The 21,971-nt window shown below is 35.8% G+C and overlaps 1 long non-coding RNA gene across 1 annotated transcript in view; it reads right to left on the bottom strand.

Annotated features, from left to right (window-relative positions):
- The window catches only part of LOC145246649 (uncharacterized), a 360,640-nt gene extending 339,487 nt beyond the window's left edge, over positions 1-21,153 (bottom strand). Inside the window, exon 1 of the long non-coding RNA XR_013863147.1 lies at positions 21,045-21,153. This is a non-coding gene — a long non-coding RNA (uncharacterized LOC145246649). The remainder of the gene's footprint in view (positions 1-21,044) is intronic.
- Between the last annotated feature and the right edge of the window lie 818 nt (positions 21,154-21,971).

Here is a 21,971-nt window from a genome sequence, read left to right as displayed (position 1 = left end):
ATATATATATATATATGCATATATGTATATATATATATATGTGTGTGTGTGTGTGTGTGTGTGTGTGTGTGTGTGTGTGTGTGTGTGTGTGTTAATCATTTACTTGAAACGTACTCACTCTATACCAGCCGTAATGGATTAAAAAAAACTTTCTCATAAATAATTTTTTTTATAATTTTCGAAACAAGAAGGAACAGCAGGACGTGTCATGCAAGTTGTTCATAATGGTGGCTTTTAAAAGTGTTTTCAGGTAAACATCTGATGAGCACGTGACTAAGTATGACGCAATAATATAATTTTGCAGACTTTTTAGTCGCATTACGAAACAATATTGCAATGGCTACATTTGGAAAAGTAACAAATCACCAACTGAGAAAACTTGATATTTGGAACTTGGAAAATTATTATATTACACCATATATATATATATATATATATATATATATATATATATATATATATATATATATATATGGGGGTGTATGTTGTCGTGTGTATGTATGTATGTATGTATGTATGTATATGTATATATATTTATATATATACATATATATTATTTATTTGAAAACTAGACATTACAAGTTTCAGAGACGTACCATTGTTTCATTAGAGTGAATCTGCCTAATAAAGGCTTTTAAAAAAACAAGAAAATCATCAGCGACTCACGAAATGAAAGACAAATCCAATATTAGACTTCAACACGGCGATTAATCTGTAAAAGACCTTCAAATGACCCTTCTGATAAGTGTTTCAGTGCGAACAGGTATGGTATAATAAATTATGGGTTTTATCTATTTCAGTGGAGGCGGACTGTATATCAATACACATATCAATCGTTGCTCAATATGGTCACATTAATGTATTTGTTGAAAGCAGATACTGTATGTATTTCTATTTCGTGGAAGTATTTAAATTTAGGGGGTAGAGGTTTTTGGTGTGTGGTAACGTATATTGGATGCCGAGTGGGTTAAACTTGAGCATAGGTGTATTCATGCAGTTAAAGCGTATGAATCTAAGATATAATAATAATAATAATAATAATAATAATAATAATAATAATAATAATAATAATAATAATAATAATAATAATAATAATAATAATAACGATAATAATAATAATAATAACAATAATAATAAGTATAATGATAACAATATTGATAATAACAATAATAATAACAATAATAATAAGTATAATGATAACAATATTGATAATAACAATAATAATAACAATAATAATAACTATTATAATAATAACAACAATAATAATAAAAAATAAATAATAATAATAATAATAATAACAATAATAATATAATATTATAAGAATATCAATAATAATAATAACAATAATAACAACAATAATAACAATAATAATAACAATAATAATAATAATAACAACAATAACAATAATAATAACAATAATAACAATAATAACAACAATAATAACAATAAGTATAGACCAATGTCTCCTGTGTGCTATGAGTAAGTTGCTGGAATCCATATTAAATAGAGAAATAGTCAACCACCTCAGCAGAAACAACCTTCTTAGTGACACACAATATGGTTTCCGTTCTGCAAGATCTACCGCAGATGTCCTAACGGTTATATCTCACAGGATTAGTGAATCTATTGACAAAGGTTTCCTTTAGGGCAATTGCTCTTGACATATCAAAGGCCTTCGACAAGGTATGGCATAAGGGCCTACTTCACAAGATTTCCAGCTACGGTATAACTGGAAATGTTTTCTCAATCATTAAATCATTTCTCTCCGATAGGTTCATAAGAGTAGTGGTCGATGGACAAAAATCAGAGGCCTGCAGTATTAATGCTGGAGTCCCTCAAGGGTCAATCCTGGGCCCAACTCTCTTTCTGATCTACATCAATGACCTCCCTAAACACATACTTAAATCATTCGTTGACATCTATGCTGATGGCACGACCATCTACGGCAACACATCAAAGCCTGTAAATGACAAATTTCTCTCTGATTCTCTCTCCTCTGATCTCGAGTGCGTGGTTCAGTGGGGGAAGACGTGGCTGGTTACCTTTAATGCATCTAAAACCAAACTCCTATCGTTACATCATCAACGCTCTAATCCCCATCTGGCATCAATTGAAATGGATGGCTCTCGTCTAGGAGAAGCCCGTGTTTTGACAAGCTTCTGGGTTTGACCTTTACTTCTGATCTGAAATGGAACACGTACATCAAGTCTGTTACCAAGATCGCTGGAAAGATGGTGGGATCCTTCTACCGCTCCAGAAGATATCTCACTACTGATGCAATTCTCTATCTATATAAAAGCCAAGTACGTCCAAGGATGGAATACTGCTGCCATGTTTGGGCAGGAGCTGCTAAAAACAGCCTATCCTGCCTTGACAGAGTACACGGAAGAGAAGTTGCGAGCCTATCCTTGTTTTATCGTTATTTCCATGGCAGGTGCTCGTCTGAACTCCAATCTCTCGTCCCCCCCCTCGCCAATCTTTCACGAAAAACACCCGTCTAGCTGAATCCACTGTGAAAAATTTCCCCCACTCTTTATCTGTGCCTAAATCAAAACGTGGATTCCATGAACAAAGCTTCTTTCTTAGAACTGCACGCCTGTGGAACTCTGTTCCGTCTGCCTGCTTCCCACCTGACTACAACTTGGATATCTTCAAGTCAAACGTTAACAAATTCCTAATGAACCGCCCTCTTAAGTAAACACTTCCTTAAATATCCACACTAACGTACTGTACTTGCAATAACCCTTATCCCTGAGTGGCTTCCGGGCCTTGATAAGTGGTGACCACCGTGTAAAAAAATAAAAAAATAAAAAATAATTTGCAATTAGTTTCATTCTTCTAAGATACTCCTTCCTGACTTTTTCCTTCATTTCTCTGTTCATGATGCCTACACCCTCCAGCACTCTCAAATACTTATATCCTGTATCTTCTATTTATTTCATGGTTTCTCCATTTGGTAGCACTATTCCATTCGAATGAACCTTTAGTTCTCTTTTCATCACCAGCACCGCACATTTACTAATCCCAAACTCCATCCTAATGTATGTCCCCACAAGTTCTATCAGTCTCTCCATTTCCTTTTCATTTATACCGAATATTTTCAAATCATCCATAAACAGTAGATGGTTGAGGCGTCTGTCACCAGATCCAAAGTTATACCCCAGTGTTTCTCTCTTCAAGAGGATGCTCCGTAGCATCATTATCATTACAAAAAGAAGTGGCGATAACGAATCTCCTTGAAATATCCCACGTTTAATGCCAACCTGCCCCATCACCTCTCTGTTTGCTGTCAGCACCGTTTTCCATTGAGCCATACTTGTCTCCAAAAGCTCTACCACATTCTCAGCAACCTTCATCATCAATAGTATTTCACGAAACCATGAATGAGGAACCATGTCATAAGCCTTTCTGTAATCGATCCAGGCTACGCTCAGATTCCTCTTCTTTTTCTTCTTCTTCTTCTTCTTCTTCTTCTTCTTCTTCGCATCCTGCATTATTGCTTTATCAATTAGTAGTTGCTCTTTAGTACCTCTCGAGCCTTTCCAGCACCCCTTTTGTTCGTCAGAAAAAACACAATTACTCTCTAGATGTTCATATATTTTCGCAAATATTCCAGTCAACAGTTTTCACATGGCAGACATGTAATTGGTCTTTAATTATTGACATCTGTTTCTTTTGCAGGATCTTTCCTTATCAGTGTTGTTCTTCCCTTCACAAGCCAATCAGGGACATCTCCCGACTCTACAACCCTTTGCAGAGCAGCAGCTATAGGTGGATAAAGGCATGGAAACTGTTTAAACCAGAAGCCCATCACTCCATCTGAACCAGGTGCCTTCTAGTTTGTCATCCTTCGTATGCCAGCCTTAACGTCATCGATGGTTATCTCAACGCTCTTCCTCTGCTGCATTTCTGATAGCCTTTCTCTGACCTCTCCCAACCAGCTAGCCTTTTCATTATATCGCCCTTCGACAGACCAAATCGCACTCCAGAACTTCCTTGCATCTTTTGCATTTAGAGTGTTGTTATTTCCCGCCTGTTTGCTACCATTTAATTCTTTATACAGCTGAGACTGATTGTTCCGGAAAAGGTTGTTCTGCCGAAATGCAACACTTTTTCCAACAAAGTTTCTATTTTTCATACCACCAGTGTGGACCTTCTCTTTCAACATTGTTAGAACGTTCATTGCACCTTTTTCCAGCAATCTATACCTCCTTTCAAGCTCGTCCCTGGCTTTCTGTCCTAGTTTAACTCCTTTTCTTATTTCTTCGACTCTACCAATGTCTTTCCGCCACTGTGTAATACTTTCTTCAAACCTCCTCTGCCAGTGTGGCCTTCTGTCCTTCATTTCTCCCTTTTTCTTCTGTAATAAGCCAAGACGATTCGCAATAACGTATGACGCTGCATACAGAAGCCTGTTAAGTTCCGTAATCGATATGTTCTTTCTTATGGTGTTGTGAATTACTCCTTGAATTATTTTTACCTCGTTTTTCACTTTCCGCCTATCACTACTCTTCATACTTAGAATCTCTATGATATCGTCTCTAAGAAGAACCCCTCTTAACTTCTGAAGTACTTCTTTTTCTACAGAAGTTCGAACTTCATCACCACTTCTCCATACATCTGCTCCTTTCACTGGCTCCATTGTCTCAGAGTCAATGATCTCATCTGCCTTAGATCCTTCAAACTCTTTCTCATTACTTCCCCTAACCATAGGATTCCATACCTCCTCAGTTGTCCGCCTCCCATCATCGCTTACATTTCCCTTCTTTCATCAGAGCTAGTTTCACCAATTTTACTTTCGTTATTAATTTCATTCCTAACCATCCATTAAATCTCTTCTCTTGCAATCACTGAAAGTAGGTTGATATTTCTAATTATTTTAACTGGGATACCAAACTCGCGACTCTTCTAGCTCCTCCTCCTCTCGATTCCCATTCTTCCTTCATTTTTCGGATATATCCACCAGATTTGGTACTTCCACTTTTTACAAAGCATTCCCACTCTTTTTTCCTCATCTGTCCACGTTTTTTTTACATTTCCTGTTCCAACGCCCTTCGTGTCTTGGTACCCTCTCTGGCAATTCTCACTCCCCCTATATCCAGCCACATCCTCAGAATTTCGAACAGTTGTATGATGACGACAGGACCCACCCTGTTGACCAGTGGTACACCTACCTGACGTAAGACAAGATGTTCTAGCCTCATTTATGTCGTTATTTTCAATATTTTGATTTGACATTCTCCCATAAATGGGGTTAGTGAATTTAAGGTTACACCACCACCGATAGTTTTATCGGGACATTATCTCTAGGAGAGTTCCCCTCCAAGGTCAAATATCCCCTCCCAACCTTTTTCCTCCATCACCACCACTATTCCCATTACCACCACCAACAACAATAGAAATAAAATCTACAATGATAATGGCAACACTAATATCGGAAGCAATAATATTAACAGCAAAAAAAACACCTTCCATTACAGCTACAATAATAATAAAAACATGCCACCACTACTACCACCACCACCACCACCACCACCACCACCAATAATAATAATGATGATATTAGTGATAATAGTAATAACCAATAAAGTAAAAAAAAATTTAAATAATAAAAATAATAAAAATAATAATAATAATAATAATAATAATAATAATAATAATAATAATAATAATAATAATAAGTGGAAGAAGAATTTTTTTTAACACTCCTCTACCGATGTTGCTTTTGGCCAGAAAAATGTAAACAAAAGCAGAAACATAAAACATCCAAACATGTGAAAGACAATTCCTCGTTTAAACGTGAATTTAAGTTTTAAATTCTAATTTCAGTTAGAAACACTTCTTTTTTCTCCCTCTGCTATTTTTTAAAACTCCGCCGCTGATGTTGCTGACGACCGGAAAAATGTACACAAAAACAGAAACATAAAACATCCGATCATGTGTAAGACAATTTCTTGTTTAACCATGAATTTCACGTTCAAATTAAAATTTCGGTTAGAAACTCTTACTTGTTTCGTTTGCTATTTTTTAAACTCCGCCGCTATTGTAGCTTTTGGCTGGAAAAAAATGTACACAAAGACAGAAACATAAAACATCCGAACATGTGTAAGACAATTCCTTATAATAATAATAATAATAATAATAATAATAATAATAATAATAATAATAATAATAATAATAATAACAACAACAATAATAATAATAATAATAACAATAATAATAATAACAACAATAATAATAATAATAACAATAATAATAATGATAATAACAATCTTTTCCTGATCTACATTAATGATCTTCCAAATCACATCCTTACATCATTTGTAGACATCTATGCTGACGACACTACCATTTATGGTAGCACATCTAAGACAGTAAACGACCAAGTTCTCTCCAATTCTCTCTCCTCTGATCTTGAGCACGTAGTACAATGGGGTAAAGAATGGCTGGTTACTTTTAATGCATCTAAAACCAAGCTTCTCTCTTTACATCATCAACATTCTGATCCGCATCTGACATCAATTGAAATGAATGGCTCTCGTCTTCAGGAGGCCTCAAGTTTTGACAAACTTCTTGGCTTGACCATTGCTCCTGATATTAAGTGGAACACGTACATCAAATCTGTTGCCAGGGCTGCTGGAAAAATGGTGGGATCTTTCTATCGATCCGGTAGATATCTCACTGCTGATGCTATTCTCTACCTATATAAGAGCCAGGTACGTCCAAGGATGGAATACTGTTGCCACATCTGGGCAGGAGCTGCTAGAAAGGACTTGGCCTGCCTTGATAGAGTTCAAAATAGACTTCGTAGCCTCGTAGGAGATGTCCTTTTCTCTTCCTTGCAACCTTTATCTCACAGAAGAGATGTTGCGAGTTTGTCTCTGATGTATCGTTATTTTCATGGAAAGTGTTCGAATAAGCTTCAATCTATGGTCCCCCCTCGCCAAACTTTCACAAGAAACACTCGTCTAGCTGTAAACACTATCAATAATTCCCCCCACTCTTTATCTGTGCCTAAACCTAAACGTAAATTCCATGAACAAAGCTTTTTTCTTAGAACTGCACGCCTGTGGAATTGTCTTCCGTTTTCCTGCTTTCCGGCTGACTACAATATGGTTGTCTTCAAGTCTAACGTAAATAAGTTCTTGATGAGCCGTTCCATATAAGTTATCAACATTACCAAATTTTCATTACTAATGATTACTATAATGTCCAATTTCTACTGTACACTCTTTAACCCTTATCCTTGAGTGGCCTCTTGGCCTTGATAATGTGGTGATGCCTATGTAAAAAAAACAATAATAATAACAATAATAATAATAAAACAACAACAACAATAATAATAATAATAATAACAAAATAAAAATAATAATAGTAATAATAATAATAATAATTATTATTATTATTATTATTATTATTATTATTATTATTATTATTACTTCGTCTCTATTGGGACTCGTGTTAAAGTTAATGTCTAGTCGTCGTCGGTCAGTTAGAGTGTAGTGATACGGATGAAAGTCACAGCCCTTTGCTAGTAAAAAAATACATGCATGCATGCATATATATATATATATATATATATATATATATATATATATATATATATATATATATACAACATTTCTGCCCGTCTTTGCCAACAAGGAAACAAAAAAATGAGTACATCTTTTTTTTTCTTTGCTTAAAGTCAGCCGTCCCGTCTGGACTTATTTTTGTGGCATTCATGTTAGAGGTCCTGCATTAGTGAAATTTAAATGGACAGACAGAATTATACATTTTTATCGCAATAGTGACTGTTTCCTGAAATAAATTCGAAGTAATAATAATAATAATAATAATAATAATAATAATAATAATAATAATAATAATAATTATTATTATTATTATTATTATTATTATTATTATTTTTATTTTGTGATTATTATTAAATGTATTTTTTTTTTTTTTTAAAAAGACAAACTCACATTTCGTTCCATTCTTTTAGAGGTGCCTCACACGAAGAAAAAAAAACAGAAACTGAGAAGGTTAACAAGCTCCTCCTACACATCCCAACAAAACTAATCACAGACTTAAACAACCTCATTTACACAGGCGCCAAAATGGTAAGTATGAATCTCAAATCAGAAAAACAACCAGAAACAAGCGGACCGACAAAACCTGGATGGGAAATAGACTAGAAATCCAAATACAGAAACATAAAAAAGAAACCAAAATGATCAACAAGAAGAAAGCAATGTGGAAAAAAAGGAATATTGGAAATGTAATTGACAGGGAGAGGCTAAACAAGAAGCATGAAGAACTGGACCAAAAAAATAAAAGCAAAAGAAGCGAGATTGAGACGATATAGATATAAATCTGAACAATGCAAACAAAACAGAACATTTGAAACCAACGAACGCCAATTCTACCAAAATGTGAACGGAGGAAAAACAAAAACAGAACAATCAAATCCGACAGAAACAAAACTCTACTGGAGCAACATATGGGAAGAGCAACGAGAACACAATAGAAATGCCGAATGGCCGAAAGACATAAAAGAAGAGTTACAACAAATCGAAGAAGGAACAGTGAATGAAATCAGCAAGGAACCCCTAAAGAAAACGATAGGAAAAATGACAAACTGGAGAGCACCAGGGCATGACAGGATACATGCATACTGGTTCAAAAAATTCACAACCTTACACAAAAGGCTAGCCCAAAACCTGAGATGTATACAGGAAGCAAACGTGCCAGACTGGATGACAAAGGGTAAAACCGCACTGCTACAGAAGGACACGGAGAAAGGAACCGTTCCCAGCAATTATAGGCCAATCACATGCCTACCCACCATGTGGAAGATACTGACAGCACAACTGAGGGAACAAATCTACCACTCACTGATTAACCGTGGACTCATCCCCGAGGAACAGAAAGGATGCCAAAAAGGGAAAACACATGATCTGCTATACGTTGATCAAAAGATCCTAAAGGAGGTAAAAAGGAAGAGGAAAAATTTAGCCATGGCATGGATCGACTACAAAAAAGCGTACGACAGGATCCCCCAAGCATGGATAATAGAATGCCTAAAAATGTATAAAATACCAAGCGGGATCAACAATGTAATCGAAAATGCAATGAAAACATGGAGACTGGAACTGACAGCAGATGGACAACACATAACAGAAATTAACATCCAAAGAGGCATCTTCCAAGGAGACTCATTATCACCATTACTGTTCATCATAGCAATGATGCCCTTGAATAGTATTCTGAGAAAGTGCCAAGCCGGATACAAGTTCCCTAATACAGAGGAAAAAATGAACCACCTGATGTACATGGACGATCTGAAACTTTTTGCAAGGACCGAAAAGAAGCTAGAGACACTAATTAACACTACCAGGATCTTCAGCCAAGATATCCAAATGGAATTTGGAATGGAAAAGTGCGCACTACTAGTTATAAAAAAGGGGAAACTGGAAGCGATAGAAGGCATGGTACTACCCAACCAAACAGAAATGAGCGCACTAGGGGAACAAGACGACTATAAATACTTGGGAATTCTGGAAGTGGACACCATCAGAGCAACAGAAATGAAAGAGAAAATTGGAAAGGAATACCTCAGGAGAACAAGAAAACTCCTGGAAACGAAATTATATAGCAGAAACATAATAAAAGGTATAAATACATGGGCAGTGTCACTAGTGAGATACTCTGGGTCGTTTATAGGATGGACAAAAGAAGAACTGAGACAGCTCGACCAGAAAACCAGGAAACTCATGACCATGCATAATGCACTACACCCACAGGACAATATTGACAGACTCTACGTGAAAAGGAAAGACGCCGGGAGAGGACTGATCTGTATAAAAGATCGTGTGAAGGACACAAAAAAGAACAAGAAAAATACATAATGCAAAACACTGAAAGAATAATTAGGGCAGCGAGAGATACGGAGAAAACCAACAAAACAGAAAGCAGAGAGACAAATGACAAAACGAAAAAAGAAAAATGGGAAGAGAAACAACTCCACGGAAGATTCATAAGAATGACAAAAGATGAGAATAACGAAAACACCTGGACATGGATGCGAAAAGGACATATAAACCGAGAAACAGAATCCCTAATAACTGCAGCACAAGATAACTCGATAAGAACCAACCATATCAAAGCAAGGATCGATAAAACACAAGAAAACAGCAAATGCAAACTCTGTGGACAAAGAGACGAAACGATAAACCATATAGTAAGTGAATTCAGTAAACTGGCCCAAAAGGAATACAAAAACAGTCATGACGAAGTGGGGAGGGCGGTGCACTGGGAATTGTGAAAAGGGCTGCATTTTGAGCGTACAGATAAATGGTACAAGCATTAGTCCGCAACAGCACTCGAAAACGAGAACCACAAAATCCTATGGGACATGGACATACAGACGGACAACCCCATCCAAGCAAGAAGACCAGATGTCGTAATAATTAACAAGAAAGAGAAATCCTGTCAAATCGTAGACTTTGCTGTCCCAGCTGACCACAGGGTGAGTATGAAAGAAAAAGAGAAACGAAGCAAATACACAGAACTAGCCAGAGAGTTTAAATGGATTTGAATAATGAAGAAAATCAAAATAGTACCGATAATAGTATGAGCACTAGGAACAATCCCGAAAAACCTGGAAAAAAATGTCAGAAATTGGAATCAGAGGAATAGCTGCAAAAATACAACGCCTGACGATAAGGAAAACGGCTGAAATATTAAGGAAACCCCTTGAATGTGGAGAATAACACAAAACAATATAACGAAGAAACGTTACAGGGAATGAAGAACACCGAAGCTGCAGATCTACATGATGATGCTGATACATAATTAATGATAATGATGCGGCTGCTGATGATGCTACTAATAATGATGCTGATGCTAATGCTGGTTAGGATGTTGCTGATGCTGATCATAATGTTGCTGATGCTGTGTCCAATGTCGAATGATGATGATGATGATAATGCTGCTAATGATGTTCATAATGTTGCTGATGACGATGCTATTGATGATGATGCTAATGATGCTGTTGCTGCTGATACTGATCTTGATGCTGATTATAATGTTGTTGATGCTAGTGCTGATGCTGTGTCTAATAATGATGATTCTGATAATGCTGCTAACGATACTGTTGCTGCTGACGATGCTGCTGCTGCTGATGATGATGATGATGATGATGTCTATGATGATGTTAATGATGATTATGATGCTGCTGCCGCTGATGATGATATAGTAAAATAATAGTTAATAAATAGTTTTTACGGAACGAATATATAGATTAGTCTTTTAACTGATATAGCATATACGTTAGCAGTATATACAAAAAAGATGGCGCGTCCATTGTGTAAACTTAAAATAGATCGTTAACGAAATAAATGAGCTTAAGTTTATCATTTATTCATTTGCATAGCATTTTCATCGGTTTGTCGCGCTTTGGTTGGAATCTTATTATATTACTATGCTTCGCCGGTGTTCGTTCGTATAGAATTATTGACTTTTAATTTAGTGCAATAAATTTTCTGAATTTATTTGAAGTTAAAAGAGATACATGAAAGGAAAAAAGAAAGAAAAGTTGTTTTAAAAAAAAAGTAAGACGGAAAGAAAAACGTAGTATTCGGCATAGGAAGTAAAATTAAAAATAAAAATGAAGCAAACGTTGTATTACATAAACAGATTTGCGTGCACCGTTCTCTTAGTCTATAGGATAGGACTGAATTATCGCGAGTTGTAAAATTAAAAATACGAATCATTTCTGATAGCTTAAATCAAACAAAAACAAACATGACTTTGCTTCGTTACTTTTTCCTTTAAATATTAAGAGGTAAGTAGCAAGGGGTTAGACATGACACATGACGAATAGATTTATAAACATAAAATACATGAACGGTTAAAAACAAATTAAAAGGGAACATTAGTTGCTCACTTATAAAAAAAATAAGAAAGAAAGATTGAAAATGTCGCAAACTAGTTTGAAGTTTAAAAAAGAAGAAAAAACAAACAAAAACGTATAAATCGGCATAGAAAGCAAAAACGAAAAAAAAAATTGCAAACGTTTGATAATAGAAATAGGTTTGTGTCTACCTTTTTCTTATTTGTCAAGCAAACTTTTGTGTGACGGGACGGATATATATTTACAAATAAATACACATTTTTCTTTATTATAGCCTGAATGATTTTCGTCTATCTGACACTCTTTTTTTTTTTTTTTTTTTTTTTTTTTTTACTAATGGGTTATCGCCTATGGACAATCGATTACTTAAGAAGAAATTGTAACATATCGCAGACGCGCGTATGCAAATGCATACGAAATGACGTCATCGGTAAAGAAAATGGGTGAATGACGTTCGAGAAGACGATCACGTGACGGACGTCACAACGGTAACGAGAAAATGAGGAAATAAATGCCGTTGTACGTCGTACAAAGCAAAAAGCGAGTTGAAGTTCTTTCCTATTCGTATTCTCCTTTGCGACTGAGCATACAACGTGTGGGTTCCCGGACACGTTACACGACTATCCAAAACGACGGCTCGACTTGCATTTGCTTAGATTATGCTTGAAGATGCCTATGTTAGTCTCGGTTTGGAAGCAGCCTCGTTGTGTTTTGATCCACATATGTGATGTTCTAAGAAATAAAACTGAAAGTTCCATTTGGTTTTTGGTACACACACAGAGAGAGAGAGAGAGAGAGAAATAGAGAGAGAGAGGGGGGGTAGAAAGAGAGAGGAAAGGAAGAGAGAGTAGAAGGTTTAACAGTCGTATTTTAAGGCTATTCCTCCATGTTTCCTTTGTAAATGTCAATCGTACAATCTACAATTATTTGTTTTTAACACCTGATAAACCTTGATACATTCTTGGCTAACAAAATTTATATTCTTAAAATAAATGGGATTAGCTGAGGGACTGGTAAAAAGTTAAACTTACTTTTAGTTTCGCTTACCAACAAGCAATGCTGGAAATAAATAATACCGCCTTTTTTACGTCAAAATATCGGATAAAGCAAAAACAAAGATCCTAACACATCACGACTTGTTCAGTAGGCGTCAATAGTTGGAGAATTTTTAAATACTTTCTATTGATAATAGAAATAGGTTGCGAATAAAGAGTTCAAAATCTAATCCGACCAATGTGTCTAACCTCTACAGAAAGATCAGACACAAGGTCAAGTGAGATTTTCAAAATCCAAAGCGCTACGAAAACTAGTACATGGTGTAATGTTAAAGTGGGTTGATTAAATGGCGGAGACATTGTTGTTTTATTAACGTTTTACTAAGATACTAGACTACCTGTGACCCGTTGGGTCAGTATGTTATATTAGCTATGGAATTCATGTATGAGCGTGACCCTTGTGATGTAAAGAAAATAGTTTGGTTTTTTTTTGACATAACAGAAACATTTCTATGAAAGTATATTAAAATGAAAAATTACGGATTGATCATTTAAACATAAAAAAAAAAATCCTCCCTATTCGTGTAAAGTTACTTATTTTTCCGAATAATCGCTCAAAAATCGAAAATTAAACTTGATTTTCCTACGAATCGAACGCCGACGAAAGTCATTTAGCAGCAAAAACGCACATGAACCTACAGATGAGAAATATAAGAATGAAAAACCCATATTGGAATCCTTCAACCAAGTTATAGAAACTTAAAATCTAAAAAAAAAATAATAATTAATAAAACCTGAAGCAAAAAAATAAAACCTAAATAAATAAAATAAAATAAAACTAATATTAAAACAGATTAGTAAATGTGTCAACAAATTCACCGTTCTCACATAACTATTTTGTATCTAGAAATATAAGCAAAAAAATAAAAAAAACAAAGATGGAAGAAAGGAAGGATGGAAAAGGGACGGATATAGAGTAGTAGTAGTAGTAGCAGCAGCAGTAGTAGTAGTAGCAGTAGCAGTAGTAGTAGAAGTAGCAGTAGTAGTAGTAGTAGTAGTCTTGGCTTTACTACAATTGTTTTTATGTTTGTCAACGGGTTAAAGTTCTTTAGTTGTAAGAAAATAGCGACAGTATAGTTGTAATAAAGAATAGTTGCAAAACACCCCCACTCTTCCCATGTTAAATAATAATTTCGAAATAATAACGTTAATATTCCAGTGCGCAGGTCAAAATCTGAAAAAAAAGCGATTTGTGTTTATTTGTTTACGTTGTTATGGGTTAATGTTTATGCGCGCATGCGCAACCGGATGTCGTAAACCAGAAAGTGGGTTATATCACTCGTTACAAGGTCATTTGAGTTTTATAATTATATAGATATACAAGATGACTTTTTTGACGCGTTAGTTAGACCATGTTGTTCAATTCTAAATCACGATTGTTCCTGCGTGTTTTCCTACGCCAAAACGTCATGATCTTTGCGCGTAGGAAAAAAGTGCTGATATCACGACACATGGTTTAGAAAAAAAAACTGATTGGGAAACCAGGCGATGTCTCGGGCGATAAGCAATAAACTTACCTCTTCTAAAGGCGAGCTTCCTAAAATAGTACAGGACCATACTTCAGATCGAAACAAAAGCGACAGTAGTTAAACATTCTTGCAGATAGAATAATAAAAAAGGAACTACTTACAAGTCGGTATAAATGAGATTTTAACGATAGCAATAGTGGCATCCCCCACTAGGCTACAAAATCTATTTTGAACTCAGTCAAGGCTGGATAAGGTCTTTCATAGGCATCCCCCACAGATGATTCCTTTATTTTACCTATCACTCCCACTTTATGTGATTTATATGTTTATAAGTGTTTATATGATTATTATTATTGGCCCACTAGGAGCTTTCACACAGGCCATAAAATATCTCTACTTGAAAACAACCTGTAGTGTTTTCTGGAAGCTGAGTGACAACAAGTCTCCCCAGATTTCCAATGCTCTCCAACTCTTTCGATAACATTTGCAGATAAATTTGAGTTATCGCCTCTTACAATTGATTTCTCGTTGGCAGCGGCCATGAATATCTACTGGAATTTGAGTGTTAATAAGCCTCCCCAAGGTCACAGTTTCCTTCGCACTTATCCAACGGAGGTCTAGCGCATGCTCTCTCTCCTCGGTCTTTCAATCCTTATTGACCTTTCTGGACTATTTGGCACCACTCTTTTGGGCCGGGCGGAGGTGGGGGAGCAATGGGAGGGACTGAGGCTGGGATAAAGAACTTGTAGATATGCAATTTCGATGTTCTTGGTTCCATGTAACGCTTCTTAATGTTTTTCCTCTGGCACGCGTATGTGGCTCATGTGTATTATATATATATATATATATATATATATATATATATATATATATATATATATATATATATATATATATTAGCGTTGGAACGATTAATCGGAATCCGGAATCGGAAAAATCGGAATTTCTGGGCGTATCGGTATTGGAAATTTTTTTGTCTATGTTCTGATGTCAAAACGCTTCTATAAATTGTCTCATTTTTATCTTTCTCCAAACCTTATTTAGCTATTATTCGTACTAATAATAAAGTAACACATATTTTTTGAACTACCAGAAAATTAAAATCTATCGATTTCGCTTACTGACAAGTGTATTTTTACGTTGTCGCAAATGCACACATTATACAGATAATCTTTCCCCAAGAAAAAAAAAAAAAAAAAAAAAAAAAAAACAAGTCTACAGCAAAATATTTAATAATTTAAAAAGAATCGAAATCAATAATTATATCGGAATCGATAAAAATATTGGAATCGTCCGATCATATGTGTACAGTAGAACCCCGGGATACAGTCGCCCTATGGTACGGGTTTTTCAGGTTACGATGTGGAATACGATTTTTTTTTCGGCTCCTGGTTACGGTATTTGCCCAGCCTTATAATATTATTTTATTTTTTTTTTTTTTATTACATTTTCACCCCAAACAAGGCAAATTGCCACTTTGGTGTAGGGGGCTACTATCAGGGGCAACAACTACTGGGGTACTATGTAGGGATTTGGGCAGCAAGGTGTCGGTTCACGTTACACTTGAACTTCTGCACGTCAGTACTGTTGGGGAAGCAGGGACCTGGAATGGAATTCCAGAGTCTTGCGGTTCTGGGGAAGAAACTATTGGAGTAAAAAGATCTTTTACATCTAGGGACCTCTACAGTGTGGGGGTGGGATCTAGTAGCCTGTCGGGTTTGTCGAGGGTGCTCGCGTCGTGGGGGCACAAGTGATTGCAGTTCATCAGAGCATTCACCACTAAAATACTTGTAGAACAGGCAGAGGGATGCAACATTTCGTCGATGGGACAGAGGCAGAAGCTTAGATGCCAGTTCAGGGCCTATCAGATTTGCGACTCTCTTTTGAACCTTGTCAAGGAGCGAGAGACTAGTAGCAGATGCACCAGCCCAGATGTGGCAGCAATACTCCATACATGGGCGAATGGTGGCCTTATAGAGGTACAGAATACTTTCGGGTGTTAGTAGTTTTCTAGCACGGTAGAGAGAGCCTACCTTTCTTGCAGCGGCCCTGGCAATGCCTTCAATGTAATTGTTCCAACTCATGTTTCCTGTGAACGTTAGGCCAAGGAGTTTGAAAGATGGACTCTCAGATAAAGAGTCGTTGGCCATTGCTATTGGTGGTAGAGAGGGTTTCTTGTAATTATTGAATGAAACTAGTTTAGTCTTGGCAGCATTGAACGCGACCAACCACTTTTGTCCCCATTCCACTACAGATTGGAGGTCTTCCTCTAGTGTTTCTGCCATTTCTTTAGAAATGTGTTCATTCGTCTTCCTGTCGTGTCTGCCATAGAGTGTAGTGTCATCAGCATATATACCCATCTCAGAGGTAATGTTGTCGGGGAGGTCATTTATGAATATCAGGAACAATAGAGGTCCAAGGATAGAACCCTGGGGCACTCCCGCATTTATATCATATTGTTTAGATGTGCGACCGTCGAGGACTACCTGGATTTTTCTCTTATCTAAGAAGGATTTAATTATGTTAAGTATTCTACCAGTGATACCGTATGATCTGATTTTACTGAGGAGACCCTCATGCCATACCCTGTCAAAAGCCTTAGATATATCTAGAGCTACCGCTCTGCCTTCCCCCGCTTTGTCCAGTGATTGGTATATACGTTCAGAGATCACGGTGAGGATGTCTGCTGTGGAACGGGCTTGTCTAAATCCATATTGTTTGTCAGTCAGTAGTTTAGCATCTGTAAGATGATGGACTAGAGCATGGTTAATTATGGTCTCAAATATTTTGGCAAAAAGTGGGAGGAGGCTAATGGGGCGATAATTTGATGGGTCTGTCCTTTCGCCAGAATTCTTGAATACTGGTACAACAGAAGCAGTTTTCCAACAGCCCGGAAAGCAAGCTTCATTAAGACATTTGTTGTAGAGTTTGGAGAGAACTGGAGCTACTTCGGCTGAGCACTTTTTTAATAGCACAGCTGGGATAAGATCGGGTCCACATGCTTTTGAGGTGTCAAGGTTTTTTATGATAGCATGCACCTGAGCAGGGGTGGTTTTCAGATCGTCTAGTGTGGCGTCTGTCCGCATAGGAAAGTCAGGTAGGGGGTGGTTGGAAGGGTCCAGTGTGGAGTTTGAGGCAAACCGACTGGCAAGCATGTTAGCCTTGTCGGTTGCTGAGGAGACAACCTCGTGATTGTTGGTTAGTGGGGGAATTGTTGATTGCCCATTATTTACTACACTGTTGTAGATTTTCCAGAAGTCTCGAGTTCCTAGTTTTTGTGCTTCGATGCGCTTTTTAGTGGTTTCCGTAAATTCTCTCTTAGCTGTCGCTATTTCTTTCTTAACGTTATTTCTAGCTTCTATATACTTCAGTCTGTTTGAACTGGACTTATGTCGGTTAAACCTACGGTATGCATGCTGCTTTTGAGTAATGGCAGTTGCACAAGTCGACGTAAACCATTGGGGAGAGTGGGGCTTACTGTAAAATTTCCGCATGGGAACATGCGCTTCGATTGCAGTTTTGAACCAGTCAGTGGTCTCGTTTGCACACTGTTCAGCAGGGAGAGAGAAAATATTTTTCCATGGAGCATCTCTAATTAGTTCCCTGATGGCTTCCCAGTCAGCCTTATTATAATATCTCGTTGTTTTGAGCACTGGCTCTTCAGTTTTGGGTCTAGAGTTTAGGGCGATTTCAACCATTATCACTGCATGATCAGCGTTCCCGAGTGGGCTGTGGGCCTTCGCTATGCAGTCATCGGGAACTGTGGTCAAAAACAGATCTAGAAGTGATGCGTGTTGTTCTTCCTGGTCAGGGAAACGGGTTGGAAACTTAACAATTTGTGATAGGGAGTGAGATATAGCGAAGCTATGGGTTGTGCTGCCCGCTGCATCTGTGTGAGTAGAGAATCCAAGCCAGTTTTTGTGGTGGACATTAAAGTCTCCAAACACATGTATTTGTGCGCTAGTGTCGAGGGACAGTGCCGTGTCTATGCTGTCAGATACTTTGTTTACCTGTGTGTTATATACTGTACTGTATGTTATTAGTAATTTAAATGTTGTATCCCGGGGTAACGTTCAAGATGATAACAGTAACCCGAATAATTTCACCCCCCCTCCCATACAAATTATGAATCCTAATCTTAAAGATATTCATTAAATTATCGAATAAGCTGTAAATAAGAAACTAGAAGCATGCGACACGTTGGGTCACCGGTTGGGTATAAGTTGAATTTCTTGGGTCGAAAAAAGTGAGTTTTCAATGCTAGTTAAAATTTTTAAAAATAATCAGACGAAATCCAAATGAGTGTCTCTGCTCGTTTTATCACCCGCCATGTTTCTTTCTTTGTTTATCTCCGCTTATATTTCTATCTTCTTTTTCTCTCTCTCTTTTTCTCTTACTATCTGTTTCCCTCTTTATTGATCCCCATTTGTTTGTTTCTCTTATTGACTCTCTATCTACTTTTTTATTTCCCTTATCTTTCTCTTATTGCTTCTCTGTTTGTTTATCTCCCTCTCTTTTTTTTCTTGCTATCTGTCTCCCTTTATTTATTTTCCTCTTTTTTCTTGTTCTTCCCCACTTTGCTTATTTCGTTCTCTTTCTCGTAACGTCTCTCTTTCTTTGTTTATATCTACCAATCTTTCTATTACTCTCTTTCTTATTGCTTACTTTCCCTTTTCTGTCTCTTACTATATATATATATATATATATATATATATATATATATAAGAATTACAGTTAAGTTTACAAAAGTGATCCAAGATGTCAAAACTAAAGTAAATTATAAATATTAAAGAATTAATATTTATAAAGTCATCTCAACCAGATGTAAAAGCTCGATAAAACCAAATAGAAGATAGAGCTTATAATAAGAACAAATAGTTAATAAAATATGTTAAAAAAACACTTTGAAAAAGAGTTTAAAACATATTTAATTATCAAAAGGAAACACTAAATAAATGGATAGTCCTTAATCCGCGGAGTTTCGAAGAAATACTTTCCTTCTCATCAGAGAGTAGGATTTAGCAAAATGCTGGATCGGATTTTGCTTGCAAAAGTATTAAATGAAACTACAAGTAAGTCATAGATCTTACTTGATAACAAAAAGTGAAGCAGGGGGAATAGGGTAAATAAAAAAGTGATTTCACGTGAATGGATAGTCTGGTGAAGGGTAAAATTTCCAAAAGGAAAGTATTTCTTCGAAACTCCGCGGATTAAGGAATATCCATTTATTTAGTGTTTCCTTTTTAAAATTAAATGTTTTTAATTCTTTTTCAGAGTGTTTTTAACATGTTCTATTAACTACTTGTTCTTATTTATATATATATATATACATATATATATATATATATATATATATACATATATATATATATATATATATATATATATATATATATTACCGTCTCTATATTTATTTATTTAGCATCCTCTCTTTCTCTTCAGCTATACGTTAAATGTTAGGTTGGCAACTAAGTTTTTGCCGTTTTTTAAATTTAAATTTTTTAAAAGTAAAATGTAGTAGAGAGGAGAAACATTCTTTTATTGTTTAAATTATCTGTAGTGTTATGAAAGATGCTGGAAGTGCTCCTCGTTAACATCTATGCATTTCATGGCAAGTTTAACAACGTTTGCAGATACTGCCTGTAGATCTTCACTGGTGATTCTCCTAAAAGCATCGGTGATGTTCTCTAGTTGGTATAGATTATGAGAATTTTTGCAGAATTTTTTTGTTGTTTTAAATTCCTCCAATGATAAAAATTATACGATGACAAGTCCGGGGAACGTGGTGGCCATAAACCTTTTCTTATTGTTCTCTCTTGCGTAATCATGCATGAACTCATCTCAGTGATCTGTGAGATGTGTGGCCTGTAGCACTATCTTGTTGGAATAACAATTTAATTTTGACTTGCGGTGTCAGTCGGTTGTTAAGAGAAAGATTAGAAAGATTGGGCTACTTTTAAGTGGGCCATCCTGTATTTAACCAATGATGTATTCACCATTCGTGTTCATAGCATTTTTTCAACTTTACATTCCATTTTGATGATCAGTAAATAAATAACTTGAAATAACTTGAACCAAAATAAAAATAAATAAAATATAACAAATACATTTTCAAAACACAACATATTTTAAAAAAACGGCAAGTACTTAGTTGCCAGCCCAATATTATTAATACATCTATATTAGACTAGCCGGTGTGCCCGGCGTTGCCCGGGTGTTTGGGGGTGTGTATTGAGCAAAAAACAAAAAAAGTGGCAGTATGGCAGGCAGGCTCGAACCTGTGTCGCGAAGGAGGAAGAGAATGTAAAAAAAGCGTGACGTCTTTGCTGTTGCGTATATCACCAAAAGGAAGGTGACGAACGTTTAAATTAACGCTAGTCAATCGAAAAGAGAGGATGTCTTTCGAAAATATCGGCAAAAAAGAACGACCCCTCCCTGTAGAAAAGTGCTCAGTTATCGCCTCTGTCGAAAGTTTTAGGCATACATACATGCATGCATACATACATACATACATACATACATACATACATACATACATACAAACAGGTGAGATTTACATTATAGAAGATGTCGGAGAACAAACAACAGTTTTTCTTTAGTCAATAAGTGAAAGTTTCATCTTACCAATAAACAACTGTTTAAGTCAACCAAGAACATGAATTATGAACAGATGTTTTAATTCCTCTTTCCGGACAATAGAATTGAATTTTCAACGATAAACATTTAATTAAAGTTCAGTTCGTAAAATGTCATACAAACGAGGGTGGTACCCAATTAATATGTTATGTTGAACTATGTATGTACTTGGAAGGCTCGGTCATGACCAGAGGGCACTTTGCCACTCCTTGATCGTGGTTTATGTTTAGATTTCTTAGTTTTTATTTTATTTCTAGCATAAAGAGAACGTATTTAAAAACTAGTGCATGTCCTCTGTCGAAAAGACGACGGAGAAAATCATGACTCGCCAGTGTTCACTTCCGCTTTTTATCTAGATATGTAATTGTAACAAAGCGCGAACGCGCGTATGGCAGCTGTATGCAAATGACCGAGCCATGTACGAAGTGACGTCACGACAAGGAAGAAAGAAAAAGTCCTAAAAAGGAAAACGTATATTATATATTTTAGAGTGAAATAACTTAGTTTAGCGTTTATATCAGAGACTGCACCGATATAAACGCCAAACTAAGTTATAAGTTTGTCCATCAGAATTCACATAATTTTATCTTATTTGATGTTCTACCTCGAATATTGAGCATTTTTATTAAAATCGGATTAATATATAAATATTAGTATTGATATTTATATTACCTTTAATTTATATATATATATATATATATATACATATTAATATATATTTTCATATATATAGAAATATTTGATATAATAATATATTTAATATATATATATATATATATATATATATATATATTGCTACATGAATATTAACAATATTTATTAACAATATATATATTCCTACATGAATATTAACAATATCATTTTTACGATTATTATATTACGATATTATATCATTCGTACAATGGTGTCACCACT

This window comes from Euprymna scolopes, chromosome 24 (genome assembly GCF_053919585.1).
Source record: "Euprymna scolopes isolate OS-2025 chromosome 24, ASM5391958v1, whole genome shotgun sequence".
Taxonomy (NCBI): domain Eukaryota; kingdom Metazoa; phylum Mollusca; class Cephalopoda; order Sepiida; family Sepiolidae; genus Euprymna; species Euprymna scolopes.
Note: the sequence above shows the minus strand (reverse complement) of the source record. Positions and strands in the feature narration are given on the sequence as shown.